We start from the raw sequence: 18350 nt of genomic DNA, 5'->3' as shown, positions 1-18350 counted from the left end.
CACACTACCTATTTACACAACCCTTCAGATACTTCCCTTGGATCCTATGTTTGCATCTATCATTGTCTCCCCTAGAGCATGGTTATTCTTTCTCACTCTCATTAGATTGTAATTTTTTTGAGAACAGCATTATAATTACCTTTCTAGCCCCAGTACTTACCATGGTGCCTTGTCATCAGATCCTTACTATTTAAATTCAATACCACTTTTGTAAATGCAAATATAATATATGTATGTATATACAAATAATTATCATAAAATCCCATTTTTAATGGAATATTTTAGAAAAGGAGTATGAGGAAGAACATTATATGATAAGAAATGAGAGAAGTCATGCCTATAAAGACATAGACCCAAAGATATATCACTGTATCATTTGCTTGTTGACTTATCAGATTGGTCAAATACCATATTTTTTTAAAATAAGCTTTTAATAATTAATTTTATATCACTATAGCATTACCCAGTATTCCTTCCTTCTCTCTCAAAGAACCACTCAATATAACAAATAGTATTTTAATGACAGAAAGAAAAAAATCAGCATAATTGATCAATGTATGGAAAAAGCCTGAAAATATGTATAATTCACAGCACTTGTGAACCTCCCACTTTTGCAAAGAGATGGGTAAGGATGTCTTTTCATATCTCTTCTTTTAACCCATGTTTTTTATATAATTTTGAGAGGTTTACCTTTCAATTTTTTGTGATCGTTCTTTCTATTGACACTGTTATGGTTAAGGTCTATATTGCCAAGCAACACCTTACACAAAGGCTTTTCAAGCATATCCTTTGCTGGAGCATATGACCATGATAATGCTAAATTCCATAATCCTAAACTTCATGTAACATTTTCCAGTATCTCTATTAAAACATCATAAAGTTAATTTAACAGAAAGATGTATATTGCCTAGAATTTTTCACACAATGCAATATTATGGATATTTAAGTGACACTTTAATAAGTCAATTCTATTAGCAGAAACATTACCCCCCCCAAAAAAAAACCAGACAAATTAAAAGCCCCAAGAGCCTAATATATTTGTTATATGGCACAACTTAATTTCCCTTGCTCATCCTTGCACAAAATGATTATAATGGAGTGCTTATAGTATTTAAGTTTATTAAAGCACATCCTCCCTAGAGGTTCCTTTAATTTTATTCAAAGTATAATAATGTTCTTTTGGAGCATAAAAACTTAGTCAATGTTTTGTTTGTTTTTTCCAAAGACTGTCTTGCTTATACATACTGTGATACTTCTTTTTACATTAAAAGTTCATTTTAATAATTCATTCCAATTCCTCAAGCATTTATGAAGTGTCTACTATGTACAAGGCACTATTCAACGATAAGATTAAAAATCAAATGAAAATTAATTCCTGCTTTAAAAAACAAAACATGTTTTATTAATTCGTGCTCAGTTTCATCTACTTTGTTTTATCAGCCAATCAGAAAAAGAAGTATTTTTTTTTAATTGTGCATGGGTGAAGAACACAGTATGACATGCTAATTACCCATTTAAAAGACTGGATTCAATCCTAGATCTTAAGGTAATAAAGTCTCTTACAACTAAGTGTATTAGATCAGAAATCAATAGACACATGCATGAAATTATCAAAAGCCCCAGTTCCCAGTTCTCAAATGACAGTAATCTTTAAGTAATGGAAGCAGCAAGTAACCTCAGGAACTCAAAATGTTATTTTTAAGCTTAAGAAACTCTTTGTCCTAACTATAGAAGACCTTGCTGATAGAATTTATAGAGGAAGTAAGTGAGTTGAATTTTCTTTAAGATTCTTTTCTTTAGAAAATGTCCTGTTCCTGACCTCTCTGGAGGCTGTAAATTGTCTTAATTGTTAGCATTTTGTTCCTTCTGTGTGTAAGTTATAAAGCCCTATGTATGAAACTTACTCACTGACAAAATAAAAGACTGAAGTATAAATTCACCTCAGTCTTTCTCACCTACAACTCCAGTGAAGTCTTGTTTCTGGTAATATCCAGATTGTCATTGTGTGTCATTCCTTAACAACATATAAACACAATAATTCTGGAGGTGCATTGAGGAGAAGGGTGTGGTCTCATTCCACTTGTGGGGAATTTATGGAGTAAAAGTATATTGAAAATACATTAACATATTTATGAACAGGGGAAGAATTTAGGACAAAAAATATAGAGAGAGCATTACAAAATGTAAATTAAAAAGTTTTTGCACAAACAAAACCAATATAACCAAGATTATAAGGAAAGCAGAAAAATTTAAATTTTTACAACAAATATCACTGATAATGACCTCATTTCTCAAATATATATAGTCAAATTTATAAAAATATGTCATTTCCTAATTGATAAATAGTGAAAGAATATGAAGTTTTCAGACAAAAAATTCAAGCTATCTATAGTTGTATGAAAAAAAATATTCTAAATCACCAAAATCAGAGAAATGCAAATTAAAACAACTCTGAAGTACCACCTCATGCCATTCTGAGTGGAAAATATAACAAAGAATGAAAATGTTGGATTTTGATGGGGATGTGGGAAAACTAGGGTACTGTTCCACTGATGTAGTGGTTGTGAATGGATCCAACCATTCTAGTGAGCAATTTGGAACTATGCCCAAAGGGTTATTAAACTGCATTCCAGAGGGCAGCTAGGTGGTACAATGGATAAAGCACCAGCCCTGAATTCGGGAGGACCTGAGTTCAAATCTGACCTCAGACACTTGACACTTAGTAACTGTGTGACCCTGGGCAGGTCACTAAGTGACCCTCATTGCCCCACAAAAGTAAATAAATAAATAAATGAAGAAAACAAACAAACAAAAAACTGCATACCCTTTCATCCAGCAATATCACTGAAATGTTTATATCCCAAAGGTATCCCCCAAAATATAAAAATACTTTGTACAAAACAAAAATATTTCTATTTGTGGCAGCCAAGAATTGGAAATCATAGGAATACTCTTAAATTGGGAAATGGCTAAAAAAGGTGTGGTTTATAATAGTAATGGGATATTATAAGACCTAACAAGCAGGATGATTTCAGAAAGGCCTGGAAAGATTTCTCTGAACTGATATATAGTGAAGTGAGCAGAACCAGAACAATGTACATAATAACAGAAATATTGTTAGATGAAACATTGTGAATGACAACTCTTCTCAGCAACACAGTGATCAAAGATACTATACACCTCCAAAGAAAGAACTTATATTAATTCAACACAGATTGAAGTATGCTATTTTTCAATTTCTTTCTTTCATTTTTTCTTTTATTTCATTTTTCTTGTACAAAATTATTAATATGATAATGTTTTATATAATTGCACATATATAACCCAGATGATTGTTTACCATCTCAGGGATGGGGGAGGGAAGAGAGGGAAGGAGGTGTAGAATTTGGAAATCAAAACTTTAAATAAAAATGTTTATTATAATACTTCAAAAGTATGGCGTAGGACTTCTCTAAGAATACTCTATTTCCCTCCCTCAAGAGACACTTTTTATATAACTAAACAAACACAAATGAGACTATTAGAGCACTATGATGACTAATAGTAATTAAAAATAACAATAGCAAAATGTGGAGAATTAAGCTATTAGTTAAGGCATTGAAAATAGAAAATTCTGATACAAAATCTCAAGCTATTATTATGTTGTTAATAAAAACCTAAGCAGTCCCAAGAAACAAAGTCAGTGCGTTTAAAAAACAGATTTTATAGGAGCCTTTACCTCTCAACAGTATATTTTGGTCCTTGAGGAGTTGACAACTTGCTTCTATAGATAAGGAAAAAGAAACAAAATGAGAAACTAAAAATTAATACACAAATGTGAGAGAATTATGAATAAGGAACATTATAATTGACAGAACTATGAGGCTAGTTTCAAAACCAAACAGATGGGGAGGAGTAGAGAAAAAACAAAAACAAAAGCATACTTTTTTTTGTTTGTTTTTTGTTTTTTTGTTTTGTTTTGGTTTGGTTTTGGTGAGGCAATTGGGGCCAAGTGACTTGCCCAGGGCCACACAGCCAGCAAGTGTCAAGTGTCCGAGGTCGGATCCGAACTCAGGTCCTCCCGAATCCATGGCCGGCGCTCCACCCACTGTGCCACCCAGCTGCCCCAAAAGTATACTTCTTATACATCCCACCATGGGAAAACAGAGGTGCCAATTATGTTCATGCCAAATGTTGTTTAGAAGAGAAATATAGACACTGCCCTTGGATTTTTCTCTCTGATTCACTAACTTTCCGGATGAGATGGATAGAAAATTACTCTTAACTGGGATCCCTCAAACCATGACAAGCTTAAACTCTCTCTCCCTCTCCCCCTTCCTCTTCCCCTCCCTTTTCCTCTCCCTCTCCCTCTCACCTTTCTCTCCTGAATCAGGATGTTAAAAATTTTTGTTGTTGTACAGTTGTTTCAATCATGTCTGACTGTTCATGACCATATTTGGGGTTTTCTTGACAAAGATATTAGGGTAGTTTGTCATTTCCTTCTCCAGTTCATTTATAAATGAGGAAACTAAGACAAACAGGGTAAAGTGACTTTCCTGTGGAAACAGTGTTTGAAGTCAGATTTGAACTCATATCCACTGTCACCTTAAATCTATCTTTTGTAAGAAGCCTTTTCTATTTCTCCTAAATGCTAGAGCCTTCTACTTTGAAACTCCAATTTACCCTGAGTATATTTTGTATCTACATGTTTTTCGTATTTATCTCTTTATTAGATTGTCATCTCCTTGAGGAGAGGTACTGTTTTTGTGTTTCTTAATATTCTTGGAACTCAACAAAGTACCTGGCATATAGTAAACACTTAGCAAATGTTTGTTAATTTATTGACTTGACAACCTCCCTGTGCCTCAATTTCCTCATCTGTAAAGTCACTTCTTGCTCTAAAACTATGGTCTTGTGATCCAACAAAACCTTATATAAATTGTATTATTTTATTTTCAGCTGGACTAAAACAAATTCAAAACATTTAGTGTGAGAATAAAATAGGTTTCTCTCCTCAGTCACTCTGTCCTTTCTAGGTCCAAGTAATCAACAAGTGAACAAACATTTATTAAGTGAGTTCTGTGTGCCTGCCACCTTGGTGAGGATGAGACATTCAAAGAAAAACAAAATCAGTTCCTGTTTTCAAGAAATTCATGATTTTTTCAGGGAAATGATATGTAAATAGGCATGAGTCATCAGAGTGCCACTAGGAATGTGTCTCACCATGTTCTAACCCAAACATTCTTAAACTGTGGGTCACGACCCCATATGGAGTCATATGTGGGGCTTGTGAAAAATTTGGCAAAAGTAAAAGGGTATGTATACTTTTTTATATCCCTATATATCTGGGGTCATGTAAAATTTCTCTGGAAAAAAGCAATCATGAGTGAAGAAAGTTTAAAAGCCCTGTTCTAAGCTTCTATATCTACCTTGACTAATAGCTTCAAGACTTTCTTCTTGGTCTTAACCACCCCCATGTTTATCCTCCTTACATCATGTATCCAGAACTGAATACCTGACCTGTTGGGTTGTGCCTTATCAAAACTAATAAAAATGTGAAGCCTGTAATAGAAGATAATATGAGGAAAGATAAGTGTATCTGAAGCTGGGTCGTGTGGAAGTGACTATTTCACAACCAGTAGATGTAAAAACTACATAGGAACTTCATTTGTCTTATAAAGGCTTGTTTTATGAAGACTTGCCTGGTTTCCCTTTAAGGATGTGAGAAAACAAATAGTTAATCTGGACTTGGAGGATCTGAACCATTAACATGGTTTCCTGATGACTTTAATTTTTAGACTTTTAAAATTTTATTTTATTATGAACTTAAGTAATAAAACAAGCATTTCCATAACATATTAGAATAGGAAAAAAAGATGATTTGACATAAAATTGCATATCCCTTATATGCAAATTTTATGGCTCTTACTTACTTACCATTTCTGGTAGTAGTTTTATTTTTCTCAGCTATACCTGTGTTACCCAGAGTTTTCTATTCAATGAATCCCTTTCAACAACAACAACAAATGTATTGTGAATAGAGGGCAATTTAATATATTACTCATAATATTCTGTAATTATATATTGCTTAAGGGTACATTAAATAATTTTAGCATGAAACTCTTGAACCATTGTCATGAACCTCCAATGGATCTATGACCCTTAAAATGAGAACCCCTATTGACTGCATGATACCATATTTACTCTCAGAGTATAAACACAGTATAGCACACAGATGTTTAGCACTTGGTCCTGAAAAGTCTCTTCATATACCAAAAGCCACTCTGCTTGGTTTATACTTTATCATCACCATCTTCATGCCCCTTGAACTTCATTTGTGTATTGTCTTCCCCTATTATACTGCTTTAAGCTCTTTTAGGGCAAAGACTGGTTTTTTTTTTTTCATTTTTCATATTTGTATTCCAAATGCTTAGCACAGTGGCCATCATACAGTATGCAGTTAATTTTATTGTACAGTGATATACTATCTTGTAGTAAGTCCATGGAGCTTATGCTAACATGAATATTATTGAAGTCAATCCTTCTACAAATCTCAAGAAATCTGAAGCAGATGGGGCTGAGATCTATGGAGAGTTATCAGAAGAATTAATCAATACAGTCAAGGAAAGTGGTTTGATTGAGAACAGACATTTAGGACTATATTAGGCACTTTATTAGGTCTTGTGAGGTAATACAAAGGAGCATAATACAAGGTCCCTTTCTTGAAAGGGCTTTCATTGTAGTTGACATAGCAAAATACTAAGTAACAATTTAATTATTCTGTTCTTATATAAATAAACAATTTATTAATTGTTCACTTTGTGCCAGGCATTGTGCTAAATGCTGGAGATACAAATATAAAAAAAGCAGACAGTTCCTACCCTCAAGGAGCTCACAATCCCCCTCTCCCCTCAAGTTTATAGTATTTTTTAAATACGTGTAAAGATAGTTTTCAACACTTGTTTTTATAAGATTTCATTCCAAATTTTTCTCCCTCCCTCCCTTCCCTACCCCCTCCCCAAAACAGAAAGCAATCTGATAAAGGTTTTATGTACAGTCACATTAAACAAATTTGTGCATTAGTCATGTTGTGAAAGAAGAATCAGAACAAAAGGGAAAAAACTCAGAAAAGGAAAAAAAAACAAAATAATAGAAATAGTATGGTTCTATCTGCATTCAGATTCCACAGTTCTTTTTTTCTGGATGTGAAGAGCATTTTCCATCATGAATCATTTGGAATTGTGATAGATTGTTGTATTACTGAGAAGAGTTAAGTCTATCACAGTTGATCATCACACAATGTTCATGTTACTATGTAAAATGTTCTCCTGATTCTGCTCATTTCACTCAACATCAGTCCACTTAAGTCTTTCCAGGTTTTTCTATTTTTCTGAAATCTGCCTGCTCATCACTGCTTATAGTACAATAGTATTCCATTACATTCATATACTACATCTTGTTCAGCCATTCTGTAATTGATGGGCATTCCCTCAAATTCCAATTCTTTGCAACCACAAAGAGAGGTGCTATAAGTGTCTTTGTACAAGTGTGACCTTCTCCTGTGTTTATGATCTCTTTGGGATACAGACTTAATGGTGGCATTACTGGACCAAAGGGTATGCACAGACCCATAGCCCTTTGGGCACACTTCCAAACTGCCCTTGTAAAGAATTCATTGTTATTTGAGGTTTTTATGCCTCTGCCCGCACTGGCCTTGGGCTCCACAAACCGCACGGTGCTCCACCAACTGGCTATAGCCATTGTCAGGGCTCTGGCACTTCACATCATCACCACTCACCAACGCCTACATGGGCCTGGCAAAATTATAATGATTGGAAGCCTAGTGAGGGCAGTCATGTGACTGTCAGAATGGCCATCCCATTGGCTGGGGCTGTGTGGGGTATTTCTAGGTTTGGGGGAGGAGAATTGGGCATTCGAGGTGGAAGCTGGAAAAGCAACAGGCATTCTGCTGTATATTTTCAGCTGATTCCTGGGTGGCGGTATTTTTTCAGGTATTATAATTTCCCTTTCCCCATTTTATTTCCTTTCCCTTGATCCTACTGATTCTGTTTGTGTTTTGTTATTTTTTTAAGTTCCTTCCTGTTAAAATAAATCTTGTTCTGTTTTGAGGGAGGCTGCTGGTCTCCTTCCTTGCCCCAATAATGAGGCAAGCCACTTAGCTAGCACTCCCCAATTAAAAATTGGTCCCTACACCCTCTAAAATTGTTTGATCAGTTCACAATTCCACCAACAATGCATTAGTGTTCCATTTTCTCTAACATGTATTATTCTTTTTTGTCATATTAGCTAATCTGATAGGTGTGAGGTGGTACCTCAGAGTTCTTTTAATTTGCATTTCTCAAATCAATATTGATTTAGAGCATTTTTTCATATGGCAATAGTTATCTTTGATTTCATAATCTTAAAAACTGCCTGTACATATCTTTTGAACATTTCTCAATTAGAGAATGACTTGTAGTCTTTTTTTAATTATAAAAGTATTTTATTATTTTTCAGTAACATGTAGAAATAGTTTTGAACATTTGTTTTTACAAGATTTCTAGTTTCAAATTTTTCTCCTTTTCTCCCCTCCCTCCACCCTCCACAAGACAGCAAGTAATCTGATATAGGTTATATATGTACAATCACATTAAAAATATTTCTGCATTAGTTATGTTATAAGAGAAGAATCAGAGCAAAAATGAACAACCTCAAAACAACTTCAATCTGCATCCATATTCTACAGTTCTTTTTTTTTTTTTTCTGGATTTGGAGGGCCTTTTCCACCATGAGCCCCTTGGACCTATCTTGTACCATTGTATTACTGAGAAAAATCCAGTCTATAACAGTTTATCAACACATAATGTTGATGATACTGTGTACAATGTTCTCCTGGTTCTGCTCATCTCACTCATCATCAGTTCATGCAAGTCCTTCTAGGTTTCTCTGAAATCTGCCTGCTCATCATTTCTTATGGCACAGTAGAATTCCATTATATTCATATACCACAACTTGTTTAGCCATACCCTAATTGATGGGCAGCCCCATAATTTCTAATTCCTTGCCACCACAAAAAAGCAGCTATAGATATTTTTGTACATGTGGGTCCTTTTCCCTTTTCTATGATCTCCTTGGGAAAAAAAGACCCAATAGTGGTATTGCTGGGTCAAAGCGTATGCATAGCTTTATAGCCCTTTGTGCATAATTCCAAATTGCTGTCCAGAATAGTTGGATCAGTTCACAGCTCCATCAACAATGCATTAGTGATCCAATTTTTCCACAGCTTCTCCAACATTTATTATTTTCCTTTTTTGTCATATTAGCCAACCTGATAGGTGTCAGGTGGTACCTCAGAATTGTTTTAATTTGCATTTCTCTAATCAATAGTGACTTAGAGCATTTTTTCATATGGCAATAGATAGCTTTGATTTCTTCATCAGAAAACTGCCTGTTATGACTTGTAGTCTTATAATTTGTTTTAGTTCTCTATATGTTTTAGAAATGAGGCCTTTATCAGAAATACTGGCTGTAAAAAATGTTTCCCAGCTTTTTGCTTTCTTTCTAATCTTGATTGCATTGCTTCTGTACAAAAATTTCTAAATTTAAGGTAATCAAAATGATCCATTTTGCATTTCATTAAATTCTCTATCTTTTGTTTGGTCATAATTTTTTCTTCTCTCCATAGATCTGAGAGGTAATCCATTCTTTCCTCTACTAATTTGCTTATGGTATCAACGTTTATGTATAAATCATGTACCCATTTTGACCTTATTTTTGATATATAAGATGTTAGTCTATTCCTAGTTTCTGCCATACTATGCTCAAGTTTTCCAGCAATTTTTGTCAAATAGTGTGTAATTATGCCACAAACTTGAGTCTTTGGGTTCATCAAACAGTAGATTACAATAGTAGTTTACTACTATTTCTATTGTGCCTAATCAATAGTACTAATTCACCACTCTGCTTCTTAGCCAGTACCAAATAGTTTTGTTTTTTGTTTTTTTGGCCAGGCAATAAAGGTTAAGTGACTTTCCGAGGGTCACACAGATAGTAAGGGTCAAGTGTCTGAGGCCAAATTTGAACTCAGTTCCTCCTGAATCCAGGGCCCATGCTTTATCCACATTGCCATCTAGCTTCCCCAGTACCAAATAGTTTTGATGACTGCAACTTTATAGTATAACTTTAGATTTGGTATAGCTAGCCAAACTTTCTGTTCATTCTTTTCATTGGCTCACTTGCTATTCTTGACCTCTTGTTCTTCCAGATGAATATTGTTATTATTTATTCTAGATCTATAAAAGAATATTTGATAGCTTGATTGGTACAGCACTAAATAAGTAAATTAATTTAGGTAAATTATAATTTTCTTCAGTGACCTTTTGTATTTCCTTTTCCATTTTGCTAAATTTGTTTTTTTAGGGAGTTAATTTCCTCTGTAAATTTTTGTATTTCTTTTTCATGGTTCTCTTGCATTACTTTTATTTCTTTCCCCAATTTTTTTTTTACTTGTCTAATTTTATTTTTAAAGTACTTTTTAAACTCCTCCAGGAATTCTTTTTTTGTCCTGAGACCAATTTGTAGTTTTCCTTGGAACTTCACCTTTAGTCTTTTTGCTAGTATTGTCTTTTTCTATGTTTACTTCCTCATTTTCCCTATCACTGTCAATAGTCAAGCTTTTTGTTGTTGTTGTTGTTGGGTTTTTTGCTCATTTTTGTGCCTTGATGTTTTTATTTGAGTTGAGCTTTATTCCTAAACTGTCCTAAGTTTTTCTGTTGAAAAACTCTGGGTCTTACTGGTGTTTTTCACTGGGCTTCAGGGCTTATCTACTTGCTTTTACTGGTTTGCTAAAGTTAACAAGGTCTTTCTTATTGACTGGTCCTGGAGGACTGTTATTGTTGTTGGTCTGCCCTAGGGGTGATGTCCTGCTTCTGGGTTGCTGTGTTAGTAGGGCCTCTCTGTTAGGAGGCCCTGGAGGAGTGATTTTGTTTCCAATCTCCCCAAATGATTTTGTGTGTGTGTGTGTGTGGGGGGGGGCTGCTGCTGGGTTGCCATGGTAACCAATCACTCTTCTAGAAGGCTCTGGAAGGATAATTTTGCTGCAATGTGCTGAGGGTTAGAGTCCCCTACTGTTGGCTGGGAATCTGCTGTAAATCAGTCTTGGGTGGGGCTTCACTACTGGTCAGCAATGGGGTCAAAGCCTTCCTGGTGGTCTGTGTTAGCTTTGGGGTGCTTGTTGAGGGTCCCTGCTATGCTGACCAGACTACTTACCTGCCCAGGGAACTGCTGGTTTGCAGGTGGGTAAAGCCTCACTGGTGGGTTGCCCCAGGCTCAGAGCCCTGCTTCAGGCACCCTGCTGTGAGCCCTGAAGCTGGGGCTGCTGCTGCAGCTGCTCCTGGACCTCACTTCCCTCCTACCCAAGTAAGACAGACCTTTCCTGCTGGGCTGGTAGGCTGCTTCCCTGCCTTCCCTTCCCTGCACCTGGAATGATTCAGAGGCAGCTTTGTTTTGGTTTCGAGGGGAAATTTGACAGAGCTCTGGAGGGTTGCTTCTTCACTCAGCCATCTTGGCACAATAAGTATAAAGTACATGTTTATATGAGAACATTGTGTATATATAATCTTTCCATCATTTGTTCCTGAGATAAAGATACTTGTCTCCAATTAAATTGGTTTTATCCTCTCCATTAGCTGATCAGTTAACAATAATCTTAAGGTCCTACAGAACAGGAGAATGCATTTTTAAAACTTGGTCATTTCCTTTTCTTCTATAGCTGGACTTTTATTAGAAGTCTTCTGATTTGGGGGCAGCTAGGTGGTGCAGTGGATAAATCACTGGCCCTGAATTAAGGAGGACCTGAGTTCAAATCCAGCCTCAGACACTTGATACTTACTAGCTGTGTGACCCTGGGCAAGTCACCTAACCCTCATTGCCCCACAAAAATAAATTCAAAAACAGAAACAAAAAACAGGGAAGAGAGAGAATCCAAGGGATTAGTATGAAATAAAACTTGTTTAAGAAGTCTTCTGATTTGAAGTCATTTAGGATTTATGTAAAAATATGATTTTTTTCCCTTGCCTTCAAAATTTTAGATACCGTATTCAACATAGGTAGTGATTTTGCCTAGAAGCAGCAAGAGAGGTTTTTTATCTTTCACTTTTTTTCCACAGTATCCACAATATAATCCCCTGGATAAATGTTTACTTCTTTGAAGTAGTTCACAATCCAAGGGGGTAAGGAGGAGATCAGATAAGGCCTCTTAAAATAAAATAGGAAAACACTAACTCATTTCTTTATAAGCACATGTTGAGTTAACCACTGGAAAAAAAAATCAATTACTGGCTTTTTCCAATAACAGGCCAACATTAATGAGATTCCCTGCCTCCCATCTCTTTCTTCTTTGAATGAGTTGTAAATAACCAGCAGCATTCCCACAACCAAGGAAAAGATGTGCATATGAATTATTTATACAGCCTGGAATAGATATAGATTCCTTCCAACATTCTCTGAGTTTTGGAGTCAAGAAACAATCTTTCAATAATTCAGATGTCATCAGAGAGGAAAGAGCAATCTTCTTGGGAAAACATCAAAGCAAACCAAATTACATTAGTGGGAAATATGCATTGCAAGGACAAAGCAAAGTTACTATTAAGTAAGTATTTACATTAAATCTTTTAGATGATTAAGCCATGAGCTGCAAAATAAAGAGGATGCCTTTAATATGGCCCCACAGACAATGATGATATATTCCCTTCAAGTAGTTGTTTAGGTATCTTTTACCTTAATTTTTTTTTTTTAATTTTCAAGGCAGTCTTCAGATTAGAGAAAGAAAAATTATATCTATAGGTGTTCTGTATGTTTTGACTCAGCTTTAGATCACCCAAATTACAAAAAAGCTTTGTCAAATTTAAGTTATACACAGAACAATTTTAATAATGACATCTATCTTGAGCCTAATATTTCCCTTTATTTTTCTATTGATCTTCTACTCTTTAAAAATGACTCCTTATCCTGATATCCTTATTTCCATTATGGTACCAAAATTCTCTTAGTTCTCCAGGCTAAAAGACTGGGCTTCATCTTCGACTCCTCCATATCTAGTCAAGCATGGGATACTATGGATTTTTTTAATGACCATATCCTGTTCATTCTAGGGACATATTTGAAATAGTTCTCATTTTCTTAAGAGGATTTACAAAAGTCACAGGTAAAACATTGTCCCTTGGCCACGTCTTTCATGTTCTCTATGGCTCACTGGGTTTGCCACTGATCAAGTAAATGGTATAAAAAATGAGCCCCAACCCTCTCATGCCCTTAGAGAGGTTTTTTTTTTTTTTAAGAATATTTTTGTTGTGACTCTCACTGAAGTTTCTATATGTACATAGTCACCCATGACCAAATAAATGAAATTTAATGGGGATAAAAACCAAATCCTGTATTTGGGTTAAAAAAAAAATCAATTCCACCAATTCAGAATGATGGCAGACATAGCTTGACAACATTTCATGTAATGGAGATTTATATATTGACCACTAGATTAATATGAGCCAACAATGTATATGTAGTTAAAAGGCTTACAGAATATTGTTATACTAATAGAAGTATAGTATCTGGGTCATAAGTATTCTTTTTAAAAAAATTTCCTTCCAGTTATGTTATATCAGAAATACCAGATGTCATGTCTAAAGCAGAAAAATCAAGAAGCTAGTGAAATTGACTATTGATCTATAAAGAACTGTGAAAAGAATTGGAAATATTTAGCCTGGAGAATAGGAGTCATAACAGTAGAAATGATAACTGACTTTGAATAGGTAATACGAGTGCTAGGAGGAACCTTATGCATCGTTTTCTCCAACCCCTTTATTTTAGAAGTGGGTAAACTGAGTCGCAGAGGTTTTCACTTTTTTATATCCATATAAATAGTGACTGGGGAGAAGACACAGGGAAGAAGTTGTAACGATTGGAATGACGCCACCTACTGGAGACTTACTGTAGAAGATTTCCACCCATGAAGTGAAGGTATTTGAGGGCAAGACCAGGAGTCTTTTCTTTGGCATCAGGAAGTGACGTTGGGTAGTGGGAGGAAGAAGGAAGAGACTAGTGCTCTGTCTTGGGCTCTTTCCTTTGGACTCTGGTGGAGAGCAGAGCTAGAAATGTGCTCTCCCTTTAATAGATAGGAATATAGGCCTTTCTCTCTCTCTTTACCAAATTCTTATTCTCCTTAATATATGCTTAAAAGCCTAACTCTTGCTAAAGCTTATAATTTATTGGCGACCTCTCATTAGATATTTTAGACAATTTAGCTAGAATTTTAGCCTTAACAAAGTCAAGGGGAAAATGAAAATGTTATGGACACATCTTCCTGACCTCATTCTCTAAGCCTTAAAAGCCTAGAAATTCAAGCGAAAAGGGACCTTAGGGATATTATACTCAAACCCTCATTTTACACATTAGAAAACCAAGGTCAAGAGAGAGGAAATTATTTACTAAATATCGTAGAGATAGTGAATGGCAGATCTATGACTACAAACTGTTTAATGATTTTATTTCCTAATTCTAAACTGCCTTGCAAAATAATAAAAGGGTGAACTATATGACATATATACGTTCTGAATCTGTGGCCATATTTATTGTAAATCATAGAAGAAAAAAAGATTTGCTGTTGTTTTTAACCTTCTAAGTAATTTATTTTAATGTTAAATTCAAAGCAGCAAATGCAAATTTGCTTTCTTAATGAACCAAAGTGATACTAAATTTTCACTTATACTTCTCTTTGCAATTAATCTCCTTTGCTAAGCTCTAAATTCCAAGCTGTTGCTAGGGAGTGAAGAGAGCTAAAAGATTAGAAGCTTATCCATATTTTTTTTTACAGAGTGGTGAGGATTATTGATTATCTTAATAACCCTTGAATGGCTTAAAATAACTTCAAGGAAGGTTCATATTGAATCCAAAGGTATTGCTTCTTATTTGATTGTTGATTTTAGAAATGCAAAGCCTTTGAAAATATATTTTTTTTAATTTTGGACACATTTCTTTATCTTCATTACTCAAAAACCAGGTAACATAAAAGTATGGTGTTACTAGTATTTTCCATTGGAAATACAGAAGAATGTAACAAAATATAAAGTGAATAATGTTTTTGATTAGTATTCATCACAACATGGCATACATCTTACACCATATAAGTGGTGGAGTAGAAAAAATCTGTGCATGGAATCAAAAAACCTGGGTTTAAGTATTGACTCTGCAGCTTACTAGCTATCCCTCTTTTGGCAAGTTGCTTCAACCTTCTGGGTTTCACTTCTCTCATCTGCCAAACAATGATAGTTGTACAATCAACCCCACAAAACATTGTTGAGAGGCTTAAGTGAGAAAACATATGTAGAGAAATTTATGTGCTGCAAGATACTTTGAAAAAACCAAATGTGATGAGAACGAATAATGGAGTATTCACACTAATGTCATTTGAAATAGCTTGTTACCAATTGGTATATCAAGGGTACCATCTCAGAAATGTTATATGGATGTAAGACTCACCACAATTTGATGCCAATTAGACTTTCCAGACATTTCACTTCACTGTCCTTCATATAATCTACATTCCAGATAAAGTGAACTACTATTTGTACCTTGATCTATTTCTCTTGCTCTCACCCACAACCAGAGTTGTGTAGGTAAACCATTATGCCTCAAATACATGGCTTTTTCCTCCTCATTTCTTGAATCTTTCTATTTATTTGTGTAGTATCTCCTCTGTGAAGCTTCCCTGATATCTCCCCAGCTAAAAATGTTCTCTCCTCAAATTTTCCAAGAGCACCTTGACACACTTATACTATTATTTTATGATATCATTATTTCTTCATGTAATATCCCTACGTTAGAGTTCAAACTCATTGAGCTCAGGGGGTAATGTCATTTTTCATTTCTATAGACTTAGCACCTAACATTGAATATGATATAGGTACTTAATAAATGTCTGGTGAAATATTGGAAACATAGGCTTATTGAGGAATTTGAGGACATATTCGGTGTCTGCTATAAAAGGCCAAACTTCACACCCTAAAGAGATAACAACAACAAAAAAGAATAAAAGAAAAATGACATGTGTAAAAATATTTTTAGAAGTTTTTTTTTTTGATGGAAAAGAATTTTAAGCTAAGGGGATGCACATCAACTGGGAAGTAACTGAACAAATCATGGATGGAATACTACTGTGAAAGTAGGAGAAATAGAAAGAAGATGTAGAGAAAAGGAGGAAAGAATGGAAAGGGAAATGAGAGCGATGCAGGAGAGTCATGAGAAAAAAAGTCAACAGTTTGAAAATCCAAATGGAAAAAGAGATTTAAAAACTGTCTGATGAAAATAACTGCCTAAGAATTAGGATTGAACAAATGGAAGCCAGTGACCTTATGAGAAACCAAGACAGAGTAAAGCAAATCCAATTGAATGAAAAAATAGAGGGCAGTGTGAAATATCTCCTTGGAAAAACAGCTGACCTAGAAAATAAATCTAGGAGAGATAATTTGAAAATCATTGGACTACCTGAAAACCATGACTAAAACAAAAGCTTAGACACAATCCTTCAAGAGATTGTGAGGGAAAATTGCCCTGACATTCTAGAAGCAGAAGGTAAAATAGAAATTGAAAGAATCCACTGATCACCTCCTGAAAGAGATCCCAAAAGGAAAACCTCCAGGAATATTATAGCCAAATTCCAGAACTCCCAGGTCAAGGAGAAAATACTGCAAGCAGCTAGAAAAAAGGAATTAAAATACTGTGGAGCTCCAATAAGGATAAAGCAAGATCTAGCAGCTTCTACATTAAAGGACCAGAGGGCATGGAATATGATATTACAGAGGGCAACGGAACTGGGACTTCAGCCAAAAATCATGTACCCCGCAAAACTGAGTATAATCTTTCAGAGGCAAAAATGGGATTTCAATGAGAAAGAGGTCTTTCAAGCATTTGTGATGAACAGACCTGAACTGAATAGAAAATTTGACTTTCAAATACAAGATCCTGGAGAAGCATAAAAAGGTAAACAGGAAAAAGACTTCATGAGGGATATTAAAAGATCAAACTATTTACATTCCTACATGGGAAGATAATACTTTGAAATCATAAGAACTATCTCAGTAAGAAATTCAGGGGCAGCTGGGTGGTGCAGTGGATAGAGCGCCAGCCCTGGACTCAGGAGAACCTGAGTTCAAATGTGACCTTAGACACTTGACAATTACTAGCTCTTTGACCCTAGGCAAGTCACTTAACCCCAATTGCCTCACCAAAAAACAAAGCAAAACAAAACAAAACAAAAATTCTTCACAAGAAATTCACAGAAGACAAGGCTGAATTGAATATTAAGGGATGATATCTGTAAAGCATTTATGTTTTGTTCTTTGTAGGGCAGACAGGGTGGGGTGTCTTATGTCTGGGGCTGGATTTGGGGGTCCAGGGCTGGTGCTTTGACCACTGTGCCACCTAACTAATCCATGATGACATCATTAAAATAGGATTGAGCTGTAGGAGGAATAAACTGGGGGAGGGAGAAGGGGAGAGATGGTCCAGGGAGAGGTATTTCATATGAAGGAAACAAGAAGAAAGCTAATGGAGGAGAATAGAAGAGGGGGAAGGAGATGGGGAGTGAGTGAACCTTAATATCATCAGCATTGGCTCAAAGAAGGACTAACATACATACTCAAGCAGGTATAGTAATATACTTTTGCCCGGGGGGGGGGAAGGGAGAAAAGGGTGGGGGAGAAGGGAAGGAGGAAAGGGCAGATTGGGGGAGAGAGCAGTAAAAAGCAAAACACTTTCAAGGAAGATGAAGATGTTCTGCATTACTGCACCAGTATGACATATTGAATTGCTTGAGCTCATAAGAAGGGTTGAGGAGGGAGGGAGGAAGAAAAATTTAGAACACAGAATTAGCTCAGGGACCCTGATCTCATTGGAGTGGGCTCATGGAGGGAATAGCTTTCATACCCAATTGGGAGGAGCAATCTATTTAACCATGCAGGAAAATAGGAGGGGAAGAGGACACGGAAGGAAGGGTGAAAAAGGGGAGTGCAAAGTGAGGGAGAGGATAGTCAGAAGTAAAACATCTCTGAGGAGGAATAGGTAAAAAGAAGATAGAGTAAATGTCCTGGGGAGTGGGATGGAGAGAAATAGTTATGATGATTGATTATAATGGCAAAATGTATGGTACCTACTTTGCTGGGCTTTTATGAAGAAAATTCTCTGTCAACCTTAAGGTACTATATAAAGGATATGATGAACAGGATACTATCAGGAAAACCTGGAAAGACCTACATGAACTGAAGCAGAGTGAAATGTACTGTATACAAAGCAACAGCAACAGTGGGGGATGATCTGCT

Source organism: Dromiciops gliroides, chromosome 6 (assembly GCF_019393635.1).
Source record: "Dromiciops gliroides isolate mDroGli1 chromosome 6, mDroGli1.pri, whole genome shotgun sequence".
Classification (NCBI taxonomy): Eukaryota; Metazoa; Chordata; class Mammalia; order Microbiotheria; family Microbiotheriidae; genus Dromiciops; species Dromiciops gliroides.
This window is presented reverse-complemented; position numbering follows the sequence as displayed.